At 39.4% G+C, this 21,468-nt stretch overlaps 1 long non-coding RNA gene across 2 annotated transcripts in view; it reads right to left on the reverse strand.

The window, feature by feature from the left end:
- LOC109550802 (uncharacterized) overlaps positions 1-20,359 on the reverse strand; it is a 39,038-nt gene extending 18,679 nt beyond the window's left edge. Inside the window, exons 1-2 of one of the 2 annotated variants that reach the window (XR_012330825.1) lie at positions 10,490-20,359; positions 8,823-9,144 (exon numbers count right to left, since the gene is read on the reverse strand). This is a non-coding gene — a long non-coding RNA (uncharacterized lncRNA). Of the gene's footprint in view, positions 1-8,822 lie in introns of both variants that reach the window. The other variant, XR_004525852.2, reaches the window with a different exon arrangement.
- Positions 20,360-21,468: the final 1,109 nt, after the last annotated feature.

Genomic DNA, 21,468 nt, shown 5'->3' on the forward strand with positions numbered 1-21,468 from the left:
CTGAACTACACAAAAAGCTCCTGATAAACAGCAGCGAAGGGAGGGCAAGAAAGTAGCAAAATTCAACTATGCTGACACAGATCTTGATGAAAATCCAAAGACTGGCATATGTGGTAGCAACAGTGACGCAAATGACACAGAAAAGCATTTGCCCAATCCCTTGAGTATATTTTTTGAACACTAATGTTACAAGAATGTATAAAGGATTCCATTTCCTGCCTGATACATTTTTTTCCCAGTTTCTTGCAGGGCCAAATGAAGATCTGGAGACTCTTCATATAATCACATGAGAGGAAGAAGCAAACTAAGGAAGTGGGGTAGGGAGGGGAGAGGGAGATTAAGAGCAATTTGTTCTGGGTTAAAATATTATACATGGGGTAGGATAAGGGTGTCCACATTTCTTAGGCATCCCTTGATTAATGGCATCTGCATTTCATTCTTGGTTGCCAATGCAAATTGCTTCACTTCTCTAAGAAACATTGTCCTCATCAGTCAAACGGAATCAGCACCATTCTGTGAGTAGAGGCTATACTGGTGTCTAATTTGACTGCTTTAGAAATACCTCTAGAGCAGTGCCACTCTAAGAACAGTCCACGAAGCAGTAGCATCAATATACATCTTCCAGAATTTGTTAGAAATTCTGAATGACAAGCTCTACCCTAGATTTACTGAATGTATCAGAATCTGCATTTTAACAAGATATTCAAGTGAAGTTGATGGTTGATGCACTGCCCTAGAACCAAGCCACTGCTCTGCAAGCTGCCTGTTCCTAGTCCACTACTAGGTAAGTACAAGAATTAGATGTAAGGATTTAAAACTTTCATAGTCATGCGACATTGACACTGACATGTGGCCACATCCAAGGAGCAGTGGACTCATGTCCTTCAAAAGGAATGAGCCAGTGTAGGGTTTCAGCATTTGTGTGGTGAGTTGCATGTGGCACAAGCTGCTACCAGTCATGGACAGAAGATGACAACATCATCATGATGAATTTTAAGAAAGAAAAACTAGTTCTTTGTCACAGAGTCTGAAAAAGGTCGGCAAACTTTTTCTATAGAGGGCCAGATAGTTAATATCTCAAACTCTGTAGGTTATAAAGTCTCTGTAGCAACTACTTAACTGTCATTTTAAAGCAAAAGCAGCAATGGATGATGCGTAAGCAAATGAGCATGGCTGTGTTCCAATAAAACTTTATTTACCAAAACGGGTGGAAGGAAGATTGGGCCAACAGGCTATATCCTGTGCCAACTCCTATTCTAAAGGATGACTATTGGCCAAATATAATGCCACCAGAAGATTATGCTGAATCCACTTGACACAATACAACCCTCACTTTTAAAAACTGAGGTGATGACACAAATGGCCACTGCCCATTACTTATAATAGGGATTTACCCTACTTGCAGTGGCCACAGAAACAGAACCTGCCCTTCCCCTTTTGTTCCTATAATAGTGGGAAATCCATGAGGACAAGGCCAAATACATCTGGACCACCCTCAGCTGCTACCCTAGCAAAACAAGAGGATCAAAAAGGAAACATCCGGGCTTCCCTGGTGGCGCAGTGGTTGAGAGTCCGCCTGCCGATGCAGGTGACGGGGGTTCGTGCCCTGGTCCGGGAGGATCCCACATGCCGCAGAGCGGCTGGGCCCGTGAGCCATGGCCGCTTATCCTGCGCGTCCGGAGCCTGTGCTCCACAACGGGAGAGGCCACAGCAGTGAGAGACCCGCGTACCGCAAAAAAAAAAAAAAAAAAGGAAACATCCGCAGCAGAGAAGGAAAAGTTAAGTCTCCATTCCCCTGTTCAGGGGTCTACAAACTATAGCCATTGATGAATGTCATCTGCCAAATCCAGCTTGCCATCTGGTTTTTGTTTTTTTTATTTTGTCTGCGTTGGGTCTTTGTTGCTGCACACGGGCTTTCTCTAGTTGTGGCGAGCAGGGGTCACTCCTCATTGCAGTGCGCGGGCCTCTCATCGCGGTGGCTTCCTTTGTTGCGGAGCACGGGCTCTAGGTGCACGGGCCTCAGCAGTTGTGGCTCTCGGGCTCAGTAGCTGTGGCTCGCGGGCTCCAGAGCTCAGGCTCAGCAGCCGTGGCACACGGGCTTAGTTGCTCCGCGGCATGCGGGATCCTCCCAGACCAGGGATCGAGCCCATGTCCCTCACATTGGAAGGTGGACTCCCATCCACCTGTGCCACCAGGGAAGTCCCTTGCCATCTGTTTTAGTAAATAAAGTTTTATTGGAACAAAGCCATGCCCACTCAATTACATACTAGGCTGCTTTTGAGCTACAGTGTCAGAGTAGAGCAGCAGCAACTGAGACCTAACGGCCCACAAAGCCTAAAATATTCACTATTTAGATCCTTACAGAAAAATTGGAATCTCTGCTGTAGTTCCTGTCATAACTGGCAGCTCCTTGTTCCAGAATGCTCCGAGCAAATGGAGAAGAGGATGGGTTTCTATGTTGCCATTACTAGGATGGCTGCCAATTACTTTCTCTGAAAAACCTTCCTTTGCTAAACAAAGTAGAATAGTCAGGGAGGCTTCTTGCTGAGTTTCTCCCAACTTTCTTGGTGGCTTTCAAGTTCCTTTTAAGTAAGTTCTTTTCCTATTAAAAATATATAGACAGAGTTACTTATTCATGAGGCAGTCTACCAGTCATGTTAAAGGCAGCATTAACTTGGTGCCATTTTACATTAAACTCACACAAAGAATATTAAAAGCCTTGACAGCAAAAAGCTTGACAGGACAGACAATAACAACCTTGCAGCTAGACCTCTGGAACATTTCCAAAGTGGACGAACAGTTGCTAAACAAATGGGTTCTCTCATTTCCCAGAGAACTGGGGGCTGTTTTTGTCAAAGCTTCAAAGAATAGAAAGCATCATAAATACATAGAGCAAATTTCCACAAACAAAACCTTCCGGTCTTTGAATTCATTGTAAGTAACACTCCTAACACAGCAGGAAAGTAGGCTGCAACGGTTTGGGTAAAAGCAGAAACCCACCAAAAAAGCTCTGTGTAACATGGTGTTAACAAAACACAGTTGTGTCACTTTTAGCCAGTTGGAAGGAAGCAAGCGCTCCATCAGTTACCTCATGTTTCTCCAGTGGCAACCTTATAAGTACTACTAGTGCCACCTTATGGTCATCTGGTACTATTGCATACCCCTAGTCACATGTTGGCCTCATTTTCCCCAAGCCAGTGAATAATGTGTATTGTACAATAGAATCATGGACTCCTGGACTCCTAGAAAAAGACCTCCAAAGATCTCTAGAGCTCTTCACAGGTTACAGAGATCCCAGACCAAGTTGCCTTTGAACTAACTTTTAATACTGCAAATGCTTCTTTGAGACCAGGTTAGCCACACTGGAAAGACCAGGATTGCATCTAACTCCACTTCTTGGCTTCAAAAGCTTGAGACTTCTCTGTCAGCAAGAGAGAGAGATGACTGTACTACTAATATCCCACTCACTTGCAGTTCTCCCCCCACCCCAAAGACAGTCAGGCAAAGGGCAGTCATTAGAGAACACAAGACGTACATTACTATTTGGAACCACTTTCCCCTGTTAAAGAGGAAAGGAACTCAGGTTTGGGACAAGACTGCCATGCTCCCCATGGCATTAGGGGTCAAATACTGGTTGGAAAAGTAGTTGTCCTTGTGTTTTGTAACTTTGCTGCAGAAATTAGATTAAGTAAATAGAGGGAGTACCCAGCACCTGTTGGAAAAAAAAGCCCACCTACACAACCACAAGAATAGAACTGGTCTCGCTCTTCACACACAGGATGTCTCTGCCTTTCCTGCCTCCATCCTCAATCACACTCTGGATACAGAACAGAGTAGGGCTTGGCCAAGAGGTCTCAAGAAGGAAGATCAGGAAGGGAAGGTTTAAAGCATGACAGGGAGATGAGGCCCAGTGGGAAATATATCAGGGCCTATGGGGAAAACGAGAGTTTCATTGGCTCTTTCTTGAAAAAGATGTGGGCCTGGCCTACCTGTGCTAAATCTTTTGCTTCTGATTTGAAAAACATTTGGCTTCCTGAAAAGTAAAAACGATTAGAGGACTTTTCTTAATCCATCTTGTACGTCCTCAGAATTGACATCAACAAGCCACAAAGGGAGCTTCTACCAGTACTCCCTGGGCAGAGTAATGATAGCAGTGATGCAGGGCCAGTGTGGCCCAGGATCCCCAAGGGGAGGGAGCGGAAGGATGTTCATAGGTATCCTGGGCTCTGTCAGGAAGAGGGAGAAATGCATCCCTCTGAGGAAAAAAAAAAGGCATTTGTCTCAAAGAAAAATGGTTGCATTGGGGGGGAAATGTCATACTTAATGAAGCCAACCAATGGTAAAAGAAGCAAGCTGTAACCTCCTCGGAATGTTAGAAAAACAGTGTTTGTGCTGAGAAGATATTGTTATGATTTACATGTATAGCTGTCATTTATTGATGAACACTGTTTTTCTTTAATCATACAGGCATCTATTACCCCTGTTGTACAGACGATGAAACTGAGGTTCAGGAAAGTTCAGTAACTTTTCCAGGGTCAATAGGGAGTCAGTAGGAATAACCCCAGTTCTGTCTCCAAGCCTATGCTCTGTCCACTCTGCCCCCTGTTTCCATGATGATAGAGGTTGGTTTGCTCTCGCAAATAAAGCCTGCACATGAGCACTTGTATTGAAATCCTCACATTTCTGAAACTGAATACCTGAAACACAGATTTCCACGTTGAGATCACAGACCTGCCGAAGCGCTCCTCTACAGCTCTCTCCCCACCCCCAAACTCCCAGCTGAGATGGACCAGGGGGCCCGAGGCTGACTTGAGCAACAGCTCGACCTGCAGCCTGAGCCATGGTAGCTATGCCAACTCTTGCCAAGTCAACAGCCTGAAATGATGGGCTTCCCTAGTGGCGCAGTGGTTAAGAACCCGCCTGCCAACACAGGGGACATGGGTTGGAGCCCTGGTCCGGGAAGATCCCACATACCATGGAACAACTAAACCTTTGCACCACAGCTACTGAGCCCGTGCACCACAACTACTGAGGCCCACGTGCCTAGAGCCCATGCTCCGCAACAAGAGAAGCCACCGCAATGAGAAGCCCACACACTGCAACAAAGAGTAGCCCCTGTTCGCCACAACTAGAGAAAGCCCGCACACAGCAACGAAGACCCAACGCAGCCAAAAATAAATAAATAAATTTAAAACAACAGCAAAAAAATATATCAGAAAGTATTTTTTTTAAAAAAGGAAAAAAAAAGCCTGAAATGCATGGCCCATTCTTAACCCCACACAGTCATCATCTCACTGTCATCTTTTCTGTCTCCTGCACTTTTTACCTGGACTCTTCAGGGCAAGAAAATGGGCTACAACTTACAGCAGGTAGACATTTTACACTGAGCTTTGCCAAAGACTCAGCAGCAGACGCCAGCAGGACCCTCAATGATCGAGAGATAAGGAACATCTCCACAATGACTGGAGAAGATCCCAAAGACAGCACAAAGACCCTGAAAAGGACTAACTACCCTACAATGGTTTCCTTGAGGCCCCCCTCACTGATACCCATATAGCACCCTAGGGAGCAGGAAGCAGAGGGGCAAATCTTTGAAAGGAGGGGAATATCCTTTTCTGGCAGAAGTTTGAATTCTGAATTTGAATAAATATTTATCCAAAAGACACTGAGCTCACCTAACAGACTATTTAAAAACAGAAGAAACTCAATTACCAAGTAAGTTTTAGATTTATTTTTCCTGCTCCCAAATGGAATATAGGATTGAGGACAAGGTGAGATCACTTATGGAAAATAAAGAATACTACTTGTTTTGCACACTTCAGTTGTAATGTGTAAATGTCCCACATGTGCTTGTGTGTTTGTGTTATGTTTTATATCAAATAATCCAATTTCTTTTTTGACATGGTAAATCCATGCAAAGATTTCAGTAAGGCATTTTTATAAAGTCTCCTATGATATCTTTGTGAACAAGATGGAGAAATGTGGGCTGGATGATAATACGCTTATGTGAATTCTCATGCTGCCTATATTTGTTCCTTTTTGGACACCAAATTTTCAGTGAGACATTGACAAAGTGGATTTTCCTGTAAGAAAATGGTCAGAATGATGAAAAATCTGGTAATCCTATCCTAGGAGGGATGAAATGTTTTATCTTTGAAAAATGAAGACTCTGGGGGAAGCGGGAAGGGGTACGCATCTGTGATGGAATGGAATGAGTATACTCTGCAAGGCAACCGAGGTTCAAATCATGAATCTTCCTTTACTACAAAATGCTTTGTGTCATCCACATGCACTTACCATGCTCTGTATTGTAACTCCACCGTTTGCAACAATGTCTGCAGGGCAGAGTGGGCAATGCAGGACAGTGGGAGACAGAGAGCCAGAGCTAGAGAGAAGGGGGTAAAAAAATGAGAAAACCTGGGAGAAGAATCCACAGCCCCAAGGAGATATTAATATTCACAAAGTAAGTTCATATTATAGATATGGCATTTCTGGAACAATTCCAGATGGAAGGCAACAGGGCTCTATCACAAAGCAGAGGGAATATGGCTTCAGAATGGTCAAGTGGGGTGGAAATGGTAGGAGGACCAAATCTGGAATAGGGCTGTATCCAAGGGAGGTCCTTCTAAGAATTGGTGGGAATGATTACAAATGGGCCAAACCTGGATGTGCACCTGGTGAGAAAAGAGCTGGAAAGTAATCCCTTGCCACTCTGGCTATAAGGGAGGATTTCTCAAAAACTCTCCTGAAGGAGAGAGATGTGAAGAAAGTCCAGGAAGAAGGGGATTTGTCTGTCCCAGAGGAGACAGAGAAAGCTGCCCCCTTTCTAGACCAACCGGACCATAGACTTGCCTGAAATTCCTCTTTAGGATGATCATTCCCTTGCCTTAAATGTAAATGCGCCTTAAGAGTTTCTTATCAAAATGCCAGTAACCTTGGGAGAAATAATATATTAAGCATTACAGTGCATTAAGACCTTAATGAGGCTTAGTTCCAGTAGTGACACTCATCTCCAGTAGTGGCAGCAAACTGGGATCCAGACGGCAAGTTTAGGAATCTGCTTTGTCTAGTTTAGATAACTGGTTGGAAGACCAGACGAGGGCATGATGCGTTGCCTGGAGTTGGAGGGTCTTGGCAGGCAGAGCAGCCTGAGAGCCCTGCATATCTAGAAGCAAGGACAGTTGGAGAATGAGGTCCAGGAAAGAGGAGAAGGACAACAGAGGGGATGTGTGAGGGTTCCTGAGTCAAACCTCACCCACATCATGGTCCAGCTAAGGGCCATGCCTACCTATTGCTGCTTTATTTCACATCTTTTTGCCAACAGCAAAATGAACATGCACTCACTCAGTGAGTTTCTTCCATTATTTGAAAATATTATTAATAGAATAACTGAAATAAAACCATTTGTTCATTTATAAAGCATGAAGTCACTAAGATTAGATGGTTTTATCGATGTCCTTCAAAGCAAAAATTAGACATTTGTCTTTTGCAAAATGCAAAGACTCAGTTTCTCCTTACCTTTTTTTTCACTCCCAGAACCCAGAAAATACTAGAAGAGAGAGAAAGGAGACACCGAGGAAGCCAAACTAAATGCTCCAAAATAAGTGCATTAAAAGCATGCATTTCAATTACATGCTACATGCAAGCCATTTCAGTTCTCCTCATCTTAGAAAATAAGAGGGAAGCCCAGCGGTCTCCTAAAATCAGCTATATCGATAGTTCTCTGAAGAGACAGCTATCAGAAACAGAGAAACACCCAAACTAAGAAAGCTCAACAACCTGGAGTCATCTGCACAGAAATAACTCTAGTTCTTTCCATGAGGACACTGGAATGTTAAAGTTTACGATTAAAGCAAGGTTATTAAGAAAAGATAGAATAGGATTAAATTATTTTAGGAATACCTGCCTTCAGCTAAGCGTCACAACCTTTATTATCTGCATTCTATATTGGTGTCCTTCTAATAATTGAAATTATTTAATATCTTAAATGCATCCCTAGGCATAGAAGAGTTAATAAAGATCAAACACTGAATTCTCAAGTCTTGGACTGATGAGAGGCAAGTAATCACACATATGGGGTTGTGGTCGGGAAAAAAAATGTGGAAAGGGTTAATGTGTTACATAAGATCAGACGTGAATGGGACTCAAGTATCTTGCAACAAACACGAAGAAAGACAGAGACTTGCAGAAATAACATGATACAAAAAGACTCCAGAGAGAACAGATTAGAGATTCAGCAAGCCAACCTATCTGAGACGGCCCCTCACTTCTAACACCAAGGGGTGGAGTGTGAGAGCCTGGAGGCTCCTGAATACATCAGGGGCAGGGGCCACTGGATAGGGTCTTCTCATTCCAACTCACCTACCTAGATCTGACCCTGACTTAGTTACATTTCCATAGGTATTACTCCTATAGAGAATAATCTATAGTCTATCTGAAAAGAGTTCACTCCACCCCACCGAGGGGGGTTGCATCAAAAATACACACTAGCTCATGGAGTGCAATTTGTGAGAGATTCACTCGTATTTCTAGGACTGAGATGGGGAGGACATAGGATATAAAGGATATAAATTCCTATTTAGTCCACACCTTCTCAATAAACATTTTTAGGAAAGCCTATATGAGGAAGATATTAAATATGATTAGCCTCACACAAGTCAGCATAGAAATTCGAAAATCTATCAATTACTAAAAACAGGAAATTTTATTCACCAGGTAGCACTTTCACAAAATACTGTTTTTAAAAATAAACTATTTAACTAGACAAGAAAATTATACGTTTTTAAACAAGTTACATTTTGTTAGATGTGATAGACACTTACCGTTGCCTTTCCAGCTTCCATTACACCTTCTTATATCCTTAATTTTCAGAATTTACCCCTTGTTCTCTTTCAATCCACTGGACTGTTCAGGGCTCCTCAGGCCCCAGAGGAAGTCAGAGACCCAGGCCTAAGGCAACCAGTGCATAGTATTTCCCTACATTATACTGATGGTTGACGAGGGGGTGGGCATGTGATCTAAATCAGTTCAATCAGAGTGAATCCCAGAGGTTTTCCAGGATCACCTGGAAAAGAGGCAGAGGGTAGTGAAGCTCTGAGGCTGGAACAGGTGCAGCAATGCTGCTGCCCATGCAGGGAAGACAATCTGGAAGAAGCAGAAATGGAGAGATGGAGAGAAATGGAGTCCTGGTGATGTAATCTGAGCCCCTTCATCGAACAGCCCTTACTTAATACCTTTCATTTTTGACAGCCATTTAATTCCCCTTTTGCTTAAGCCCATTTGTGTTGGTTTTCTGTTAATAACCACTAAAATCACTGGCTGTAATGATTTCATATAAATGAGATGCTACCCTATGGAAATGTGTATTGCCAATATGACTGTGCATCAGTTAATACTTTTCCCTCTTTCTCTAGATTCTGTTTTCCTCTTATGCTAAACCTCAGGAATTACAAATTCTTCCAGATCATAGGCCTCTCAGCTTTTGCAGCTATAATCTAACACACAATGGAATATTTCTTCTCGCTTCTTTATAACCCCAAAATCAGAATTATTTATTTTCACTGAATTTTCCTTAATTTTTTTCTCACTAAAGTTTTCTTAATTTTTTCTTAAACTTTTCTTAACTTTTTTTCACTGAAATCTACTACAAAACATTTCCTCTAGAATAAAAGTTTTCCCTGAAAACTGCAATGACAGAGAACAATGGGTTTGAAATGGTAGATAATTCAAAAATTCCTTTTACGTATTATTCTCAAAGATAATTATTACATTTGGCCTATATAATATTAAGTAGTATGTAAAATATATAGAAACAGTTTAAAAGGGAAGTAGGGCCCTAATCTAAAACAAGCAAGAAAACAAAAACAAAAAAACCCTGCCTATGAGTAAAAGAGTCAAATGTATTTCAGACATGAGTCCAGCACAAAGGGTTACTCTAAACCGACCACATGTTAGGTTGCCAGCTTCAAACCCAAGTCACCCTCCCACCAACCTCAGAGCCAGTTCTGGGATCCCTCAGCAAGGTTAGCCTAATTCCTCTTGGCTCAGCCTGAGCTAGCTCTCTCTCTGCACAGCAGTGTTCACATGCCCTGTGATGGAGAGAGCGAGCCTTCAAAGTGTTTCTTTTTGAACAGGCATAAAGTGCCTATTGAAGCCCAGAAAGCCGCCTCATTGTGGGGCTGACCTCGCCATGCTGCTCACATTCCCCAGAGGTATGGACAGTAGTTAGAGCTGAGGAAATGTCATTCAGCAGTTTTGTGCAAATGAAATTTGAGAAATTTGCACGATACATGTGGAGCCCATTGTTCATATCTAAGCTTGTTAGCTGTTTTCCTCCTGGGAGCACAAAAGCGTTACTGAGAGTAAAAAAGAAATCCCACTGGATGAGGGGAAACCTGAGGGGCCCCCCGAAGGACCCTTCACTGCAGGCCTCATTTCATGCCAAACGACTTCTGCAGAGGCCCACTGAAAGGAGGTCACAGGTATTTACCTTTCTTCCCCGTCTGTTTCAATCAGTTTTACAGAGAAGGAGCGAAAATGCCAATACTCTCCTCATTCTTGAGCCCTCAGTGCATTCATTTTGCAGATTTCTTATGGAAGAAAATGTCATTGGAACAAACTTAAGCTTTATCTACAGATACACTGATTTCTTACCTTAGCTACACTGGATTACATCCACCAGTCCTGTCATTTCTTACAAGCGATACTATGTCAGAACAGAATAGTGATTGCATTTATGGCCTAACACACACTTAAACATCACCCACCTCTAATAACACTGCAACAATGCTCACACAGAGAATTGTACAGGGGATGAGAAGAAGACAGAATAATAGTTTATAAGTACAGTTATTTGATTATTAGGTTAACATATGTAAAGAAAAGTATAAATAATCCAAAAGAGTGGATATTCCAAAATCTGTCTATATTTGCCCTTGTATATATGGTTAACTATGTCTGGTAATTAACCTCAATTAATATATTTGTTTTCTTAAATGTTAAATGTTAATTAAATACATACTTTATGCCAGGTACTGTGCTAAGTGCTAAAAAATGAAAAAGAAATATCTGCTTTCAAAGGTTCTTCCCTGTGGTAAGGAAAACAAGAAAATGGACGAGATTCTATAAAGTTTAAGTAAATAATGTAGAGTATTAAGGGAAATGAACACACATTCAGGTGCAAGTGTTAACAGAACAGGCGGCAAACTGCCAAGAAGCTTCTCAGGATGGACTTACCTTGCTAAATTTGCATGTACGTGGCCTGGCCTCCTCCCTGGAAAGCTCAGAAATCTGATTTTGTCAGCACACCAAGCATGAATCTGTCTCTGTAACATTAACTTATATTAACTGAGCTTAACAATACTAATGCATAACCCAGAATTCTAACTAACTAGTTTATAATGAAACTTGCACTGTCACGAGGATTAGGGACAGAGGGCTTGTGATGACACAGCATGTTCATTCTGCTTCTGAAGACAGATCTACCTACACATTCTCAACCTCACTTATATGCAGAAAAATACCTAGATAATTACAGAGTCAAAACTAGGGAAATTACTTGAAGGCAACACACATTTGATGACTTCAGGCTATGACACCATGAAGAATCCAACTCCACACTAGTGAGACCTGCTGAGAATACCTGAACAGTCAAGACGACAGTCACCCTACCCCTGGCCAAGGCAACAGCATGCTTTCCCTGATGACCAACGTACTTCCTCATTAACTCATTTTTTTAATATACTTAATTTTAATGTATGTACATATTTTTATGACTACAGAAAAACTGAGAACAAAATTTAAATTAGCTGTAATCACCTCCTAGATATTGGAATGCATTTCCCCCCAATCTTTATTACATTTGCATAGATAGACAGATAGATGATGAATGTATGTATATATGCACATACATATACATACATATGTATATGTATCCCATGGTAAGCTGGGGGCTCTGGAATGTTTCATGTCAGCATGGTGTCATACCCAAAGGTATTTCAGTTCAGCATCTAAAATAACTGAAGAGTAACTTAAGTATTTGCAAAAGTCCCTCGCTAAATAAAAGAAAAAGCAGGAATATATCTAGCAGAAATTCTTAAAAACCCTTTTACCTCATTTGATTTATTCTCTCTCAATTCTCTCCCACCCCCAAAATATATTTAACCCCTTCAAAATTCACTCAGTCTTTTCAAACCAACAAGCTTTCTTGCTTGCTCCTTTTTCTTCTTGGTCTTTCCATTTCCAGTATAAATATGGCTATTACCCCATCAGCATCAACGCCATTCAGCAACAATTTTCCCCACTAATCTGTAAGCAGAGTAAGGGAAGTAAACATGTCTTTCTTCTTTCCAGATAAGCCCTAGTGCCAAACAGAGTGTGTTAATACGTTTGTGATCACTGACAATACACACACACACACACACACACACACCCATACACACTCACACACACAGGGTTTTACAGAATTGAATTAATCCTCTATATACCTTTGAATCACTTACATTTTACATTGTGAGCAATTTCCAAAGTCATAACAATTTCTTCCTATAGACTTCTTATCAGTTGCATAATATTCCATTACATAACTGTTCCATAATGTCATCATTTCCCAATTTGGATTTTTTTCCCTTTTCTCTGTATAAATAATGCCTCACTAAACATCTTTGCACAAAACTGTCTCTGATTATTCCCTTAGAATGATTTTCTAGAAGTGGAATCACTGGACTTGACTCAATATGAACTTCTTAAGGTCTCAATACAGACTGCCAAATGGTTTTACAGAACAGTTGCAATTCCAATCCCACAGTACATAAGAGTGCCCTTCTCCCTGAACCCTTATCAGCACAGAGTACTGGGTTTTTTTGCCTTTATCTTTTCAAAACTGAAATTTGGAAAACAATATATTTCTTTTAGATATATTGATACCTTCAGTAAAGACTGACTTGAACTTGGAGTCGATATGTATTAAATCTTATATATTACACAGTTAAAGTTTCCAAGGTGACCCTACGTCCTCTATTTCCAAGTTGCTGCCTTAAATTTTTCTGGAACAAGGTGAAGTATAAATGAATAACATTCTCTAAGTTCTGGTTGAGCACCTCACTGCTGCTCCCAGGCAAGATAACTGGGGACTATGAGCAATAGAAACATGTAAGAAAAGCTTTAGGGGGTCATTGAAGGCTTTTTAGAGGAGAAAAATGATCAAAGGGAGTTTTGAACAAAAGCTCTTTAACAGCTAGACCATGGAGGTAAGTGCACATCCTGAATTGTTACATTAGTGGTCCCCAGTGAACCATGTGTCCTGGCATCCAGGTCCTTGTAGAGTCCTTTCCCACACTGACTCTGAACTCAGCCACATGACCTGCTTTGGTCAAGGGAATATCAGCAAATATGACACCATGGAGGCTTTATAAGCACCCATTCATTAGGACTAGCCCGCCATCATGTGAAGAAGCCCAGATGAAAGATCACAAAGAGAGAGAGGATCAGTCATCCCAACTATTCCAACTGAGGCACCAGACACATGAGGAAGGCCATATGAGATCCTCTTATCCCCAGTCAAGCTGCCAGCTAACTGCAGCCACATGAGTGAGCTCAAGTGAGACCAAAGAAAAAATGTGCAAACAAATCAGAGTTGCTTTCATCCATACATCTAGGGATTTATGCAGCAATTGACAACTGATCCAACACATTCTAGGCATAATAAATAGCATTCATTCAACATGTATTGAGCACCTGGAGTGCACAGTCCTAAAAGAGAGACTTGCATGTTAATAAAATAACTACACAGTGTGACAAAGGCTGTAATACTTGATAGGTATTACAAAGGATAATAAAGGAAGGAGTTCTCTACCCTACTTTGGTTAGTCAGCAGTTTCACAGGAAAAAAGAAAAAGACATCAACTTTGTCTTGAAAAATGACCATGCAGATTCAGAAGAAAAAGATAATCATGGGTAGGGGAAATGACAGTGTAGAGATGAAAAATAAAACAGGATGTTCAGGAACCTGCACATTACTTCATCTAGTAAGAGTACAGGTACGTGTTGGAGAGAAGAAAAAGATGAAGGTCTTCAGGCTCAGATGAGAACTAAATAAATTCTTAGTAGCTCCATTTTACAAATATTACGTGAGACAGTCAAAATAGGAGTAAGTTTGTACTCTTAAGCCTACACTAACCTGCCTTTCTAGAATGTCCGCTTGTTTGGATCTAAATGCATCTCTCTTTATAAATGTCGCGTTTCAGTTTGAGCTTAGGTGATAAGGTATCAAGTTGGGGAGAAGTATTCCGCAGTGATGGATCATATCCCACTCTGGATAGCTCATTCAGCAATAAGGTTATTCCAGTGAATTCCTCATTCTATGTCCAATATCTAACATATAATTCAGCTTGATTTTAGAAATTTTGTCTTAAAATTATAGAAATCTGATATGACTTCACCCAACAAACAAATTTTAGACAATTTAGGGAATGGATATAGAGACCCAAATGATATCCAACAAATAACATGAAACCAGCAGCATTAGACTTTGAGTATACTAATTGTCTACACTAATTAAAGAATTAGGTCAAGTTTGTTGTTTTCAACAAGCCACTAAAATTTTTGATACAAAGAAGCTGAGAGTAAAATGAAATAGCATGAGCTAATCCTTAGCTGGGAAGAATTAATTTATTGAGTCTCTAAACTCCATTTCCACGTAAAGGCAGGATTTTATATTAGTAAGAATATAACATAAGAACCAAAAGAATAAAGTAAAGACAAAGTCAAATTCTAATTTGTAAATATCTATACTGGGGCTGGTTGTCCAATAACTCTTTTATGTGTAAAACAGAGAGCTATAACTCGCGACCTGGTCTAAGAAAATGTGTTAGGTACAAGCTCAAGAACGGCCCTCCACACAGACACACACTATGAAGATCCATCCCAGAATAGATAGTGCCCCCCTAACCTCATCAGTTGTTGATATGTACAGAGGAGCCTCCCTCTCACTCCAGATAAGGCATGACAGACCAGGCAACAAAATTAGTGAGGGTCAATATAATAAGAGTCAGCAGTTAATCGATTGCAGAAGGAAAGCTTCACTGAAAGGAGCCAGACCTCTGTTTTCTCAGGATAATCAAATGCCTGACTCATGCAGACTCATAAAATTGACTTGTTTTTTTCTCGGTCTAATTGACTGATGCCTGGGTATTACATAAACCTTAGGTGTCCTCAAGATAAGACTTAATACTATACTACTAAAGCCAGACATCTAATTACTTTCATTCCACATGAAAGATAGCCCAGTGAAATGGATGGATGTTTTTCCCACCAAGACAAGACCTTTCTTTCAAAGTGTCAGGGAGCTGTGCATAAGCCCTACTGAGGAACATCTTCTGTAAGTCATGCCAATCAGATAAATCTTTAGCTATAAATAGTAAAGATGAAGTTACAACTACGAAACACATTATACATGTAACTATTACTCTGCATTCTGTTTTGCTTATTCAAAACTGACCCTAATATAGTATTTTACCACTTTAAATCTGATTTTTATAAATCATAGAATATTAGACTTAGGAGGAACTTTAGAACTTTTCTAGCCTAATAAATCACCAAAAAGAAAAACCTCATGTACAATATCTCTGGAAAGCTATACAACTGAACTTTATTATGTTTTTCTCTTGCAAAATTTTTAGTATTTCAATTTAAGAAATCCTCAGATCAACTCCTATCTTTATATTCAAATATTTTTCAAAAATTTAACTATATATCTTTAAAATAAGTAGTTTCTAAATGTGGTTCTTATCCAATATCTCCAGCAGTTAATATTTTGAGCACATTTCCAAATATATATGTATAAATTACATACATGTGTTTCTTTACTATTAAATCAGTAAAATACATACATCAATATGAATTTTTAATTAAATCATTTAGAAAAATAAAGAGTTCTGTATGACCCATTAAACATAGTAGATTATACATGCACATTTATCACTACTTTGTCCCAACCCCACAAAAGTGACAGTAAAAGATTTAGAGATGACAGAAACCTGAAATCTTGCAAGTAATGGGGGCAGGGGTGGGGGCCTGAGAGAAGTAAAGTGACTAGAAAGTTCAATTCACAATACAGATTTCTTCTAGAAGCACTTAGAAACTAGAGGCACTGTGTAGAAGTTTTGGTTGGAACATGAGGACTGGTTGGAAGATCCCATCTCCACTTTACATAGCTAAATGACTCCCCTCACACCTCACCGCAACCTACACATTCCAGCAAAAGACAGTAAGTTTACTTTCTAGAAAGCTTTGCATGGTTGAGTGAGGCACTGTACTGAGAATGATTAAGTTAAATTCTACACACAGAAAGATGAGACCTCCAGTCCCCTTCCTTTATTCAGCTACCAGAATGCTAGAAGTCAAGTTTATTCTATCCATGCATGAAACTAGAGATTCCTCTGAGGAAATGGAACTGGTAAACGAACAGCTACACTATTTGGCCATTCCAAAGCGAAAAAACCTGCTCATTGCCTTTCTACCCTATTATGAAGCTCCCCAATAGATAAGCCTCAATTGTACATACAGAAATTTCATTAAGCTTTTTAGTGTCTCATTCATTAATATGAACAAAGAGCCAAAGATCACCAGAAATTTGAGAAAGGTCTCTAGCATGAAAAATAGAGATCAAAACTAATAGAGAAAAATAGGCACTCAGAAGAAATAAAGCACAGGTTAAAAACAACAAACTATAGTCAGAGCTCTAAGAGAAGCTATCATAACTCTGAAACAAGAATAATGTGTTATAGTCAAAGAATAAACATAGAAAAAGAAAGACCTCTTGGAGATAAAAATGTTAGCCAAAAACTAGTTCAATATAAGGATTGGGAGATAAGAATGACAAAATATACCAGAAAGTAGGACCACAAAACAGATGGAAAACAGGAAAGAAATAAGAAAATTAAAATCAACATAGAAGTTCCCATATCTAATTAATAGGAGTTCTAAAAAGAGAAAAAGGAAGTAACTAAAACAAAAATAATACAAGAAAAGGTTTTCAGAACTAAAGGATATGAGTGTCTAGATTGAAAGGAACCAAGTACACTGCACAATAAATGAAGAAATATCTACAATAAGACATATAATTGTGAAATTCCAGATCACTGGATGAGAAAGGAACTTTTATAAAAGTTCCCAGAGAAAAACAAAGCATCAGAAATCAACATGACATTGAATTTCTTGATAGCAACTTTGGAACTTGGAAGTAGAGGAAATAATGCCTTATGAAGAAAAAAAAATATTTTTAAACTACAACACTATCTTCATCAAAACTATCAATCAAGGCAGTTCAGACATGCAAATTCTTGAAAAGTTTATCTCCCACATACCTTCTACCAGGAAGTCACTGGAGAATGGGATCCATCAAAATCAGGGAGAAAAGCAACAAAAAGGAAAACATGAGACAAAACAAACTAAGAAATCAACAAAGAAAAGAGGCAAAGGAATTCCAAGATAGTGAAGAAAAGTCAAAGGATGATAGCTATGTAGTAGATCTAGAAAGCAATCAATCCATTGTAATAATGTAAATACTGAATGTTAAAGAAAAATTTTACATAATCATACTGAGACAATGGCAGTAAGGCAAGAGTATGAGTAAGCAGAATATAGGAGAACAAAATCCTCATCTTTCACAACAAAAGTCAACAGGTAATGTCTACAATAGAAAAATCAAGAAATAGTAGTATGGATGTACTATTTAAGTGGCAAAGGAAAGAGCCTCTGGGGAAAAGGAATAAGGGTAGCAATGGGTGTAACTGGGAAACACTATTTTTCTGTTATAAACTCTTTAATGTTTAAGCTTTGTACATGTATTTCATTCACAAAAAATTAAGTTACAAAGGAAAATTAATAATTCTAATATATTCTTCCTGGAAGTGAGAGGATTACAGACTCTGAGTATGCACATTCCACTTTGGAGACCATCATTTCATACAATAAAACAAATAAGACCTTATTTCAATATAGCAAGTCTTCCTAGGAGCTCTGCAAATGACAAGAGATCACAGAAAAATATAAAATTCAGAGAGAAGGCTCTAGCCTATCTCAAATAATCTATAAACAACATGTCATGTAAAATCAGGTAGCCTATCTAGACTAAGTCAGTTCTAGACATCCAGAAGCCCAGTTCCCTTTCCCTGTACAAAGCAATGATTCTGGTTCCATATTGATTGGAAAAACCACCTGATGGAACACTAGTTTAAAATGCAAACTCCACAGTCTACATGGCTCCATGGGTTTTTATTTAGTAGAAAGTATAGCACTGGAACCCAGGAATCTGAATTTTTACAATTGCCACAGGTGATTTTATGTCACTGATGCCCAGATCTTAAGAAAGAACATCAAGGTGTTCTTCCTAAATTCCGTATTTTAAGGGTAGGGATTGGCAAACTTCTGTAAGGGACCAGAGAGTTCATATTTTAGGCTTAACCAACCATACAGTTCTACTGCAAGTACTCATCTCCACTGTTGTCGTGTGACAGCAGCCATAGACAATATGTAAACAAATGAATGTGGCTATGTGCCAATAACAATGTAGTTGTGGACACCAAAATTTGGATTTTATACAATTTTGACCTGTTACTAAATATTATGCTTCCTCTGCTTTTTCTCAACCACTTAAAAATGTAAAAGCCATTCTCAATTCCAGGGCCTTACAAACACAAGTGGAAGACCTCATTTGGCCCTCAAACAGTAGTTCCCTGACCCCAGCTTCAGGGCACTCCACAACCACTAAATGAGCAGTAACACCAAGAGGAGTCCATGTGAGGAAGGAAGCTCCAGAAACCAGAGTCAGAAAAGATCTGTTATTTGACATAAATCAACCATAAAACCTCTAATACAAACAAAGCAAACAGCAAAATTGGTGCTTCCTCCCCTCCACATGTATCCTATTAGGGAGAATAATTTATGACTTCCTCCCACTTCCTGCAGTCTTACCCCATTCTTCCAGAAGCATTCTTTGATGATTATATTAATCTGATTTCACCCAAATAAAAAATACTAGGTGGGAAAGGTGAGCACACAGAGTGATTTCCTCAAAGTCCTTTCTTCTTCCATGATTAGGACTCCCTTCAAGAATCAGGCTTTCAGAGGGATTTTACACTGTCTTCTTAGTTTAACCATATGAATTTTTAGGTTATCTAAGCAAATCAGAGTTTTGGGCATCCAATAATATGCTTAAATTTTAAAGTTCTCTGAATAACCAGCTACCATAATACTGAACAAGGATCTTAGCATCTAAATAAATCATTCATCTTGTTATTAACTTAATATTTATTGTGTGACAATATAGGATGCACAAGTTAATAAGATTATATCATTAAACTAGGAGGTGGCTTACAGAAATTGGTCCCTAAAATTCATTATGGGTTTATAACCCTGATAAATTCTACATCAGTTTATAGGGTTTCAGAAGCATTTTTTTGACCAAAACATTAAATGATTCTTCTCTCAGGTTCCAGGCTTCCACTAAGATGATCTGGCACCTGTGAGGCTTTCTCTGTCTCACATTTTTTTCCTTTCAAGCACCCACATTTAAATTAACAACAATTTCAATTAAAGACTAGCTTGGAAACATCTGATTTAAGGTTCCCGCCCTTAATGTTTAGTATAAAAATACACAGACCATGCTGACATATATAGCATTATACTGTTTATCATTAATGTATTGTTATTTTAGATTTTTTTTGACTGACTAAATAAGCTTATTAGTATATGTTTATATCTTCAAGTTATAAATCAGAGTGTTTTGCAGGAATATAATCATTTAAACTTTTCATAAATAAAATTTGCATATTAAGATCTCAAATTACATCTTTGATTTCATCATGAGAGGCAACTGATGATTCCAAAACGTAGTGCAATTTTTGTTTGGTTTGTTATAAGTTGAAAATAAAAAGGAAACGGATACTTCTGCGCAGTGTTTGCAGGCCTTGGTCGATACTGAAATAATCGCATGGCCTTGGAAATGAACTGTCTACAATCTGCTAGCAGCTCTGCCCCATTTGCCTCTTAGATGCCACTTCACATTCAGATCAAGAGTTTTCTAAAAGTCAATGAAACTGATTTGCCCCATCTTTTGAGTAATTCTTACTGATTTGATCAATTACTCTACCTTAAAATTCCTTAAGACTCGAAAAATGCTAATGTCAGTACCAGCCAGGAGAGCAGATGTGTAGAAAAGTAAGCAAGAGAAGGCACTGGCATTTCAACTCTATATTCAGTTTCATCTCAGAGGTGCCCAGAACTGTTTCCAATTCAGTGTAACTTCTTCCCTGAAATCCTACAGTACTACATATTACATACACACATGGGCATTCTCTCCCCTTCTTTCTCTTTCCCTCCCTCCCCCTCCCCATTTTCTCTCTTCTTCATTTACTGCTCCACACCCACCCTACTCTTGATGCTCTCCAGAAAAGCTAGCCACTTCAACAGTTTTACATTCACCTAACAAAATTAAAATACTTCCTCAGGTGCACATTCTATAACATATGCTTTTAACACCTTGTCTCAACTTAGGAGTAAAAATTAAAATAAAGCAGAGCATCAAGATCTTACATAAAAACTCTAGATTTACATGAAAGCAACAGAAACATAAACACTTTTGCTTTAGTCTCTGGTATGCATCTTCAATATGCCCTACTCACCACCCCCCCCCCCGCCAGATATAAACATTCTAGGAAGGTGTAGAGAACAGTGGAAGGTGAGCAGCCTCTGAATCTGTGATCAGTTAGATCCAGTGCTTTGTAACCCACTGTCTCGTGCTTGTCACTTATGTTCAAGACAGACACTATTCCTTCAAAACAATTTGCTCATTATTCCTATACAATGAAATTTTTACTCAAGTACTCTAGTTGGAATCAAAATTGTGTAAAATGTTTCAAGTGCAGACAGAAGCAGCAGAATATGTCCTCACTAACCCTGCCTCCACCCCAAGGAACAAAGATTTTGAACAAGCAACTCAGTTCATATAGAAATATGATTGTTTTCCACCAGAAAGCTTACACTAACGCTTCTGGCAAATGTCCATGTCCACAGTAAAAACTGAAAAATCTTAGAAACAATATTCTTGTCACTGTTAATCTGTTCCATTTTTGTACCTTTAGATTAGACAGACATGATGGGAGCAATATATCAGCAGCTATACCTACAGTGGGATTCGAAAACAAAAGGTAGAGGCTCAAATGACCACAGGAGCCAGGCAAGTAACACATGTGACTGTGCTAGGCCAGGGAAAAGTGGAAACTGAAGAATACCTGTCCAAAGGTATGGAGGTCAGGCAACACTGACCTCCATCTGACTGTTGCCACGGAGGAATATAAGCTCAAGGAGGCAAAATCTTTTAATTTTTTGAAAGAAAACAGAAATCTGAATTCTTAAGTGAAATTTCCAATATGAAATGCCAGCAACTATTTCTTTTAAATTAAACAATGT

This window comes from Tursiops truncatus, chromosome 3, assembly GCF_011762595.2.
Source record: "Tursiops truncatus isolate mTurTru1 chromosome 3, mTurTru1.mat.Y, whole genome shotgun sequence".
Lineage (NCBI taxonomy): Eukaryota > Metazoa > Chordata > Mammalia > Artiodactyla > Delphinidae > Tursiops > Tursiops truncatus.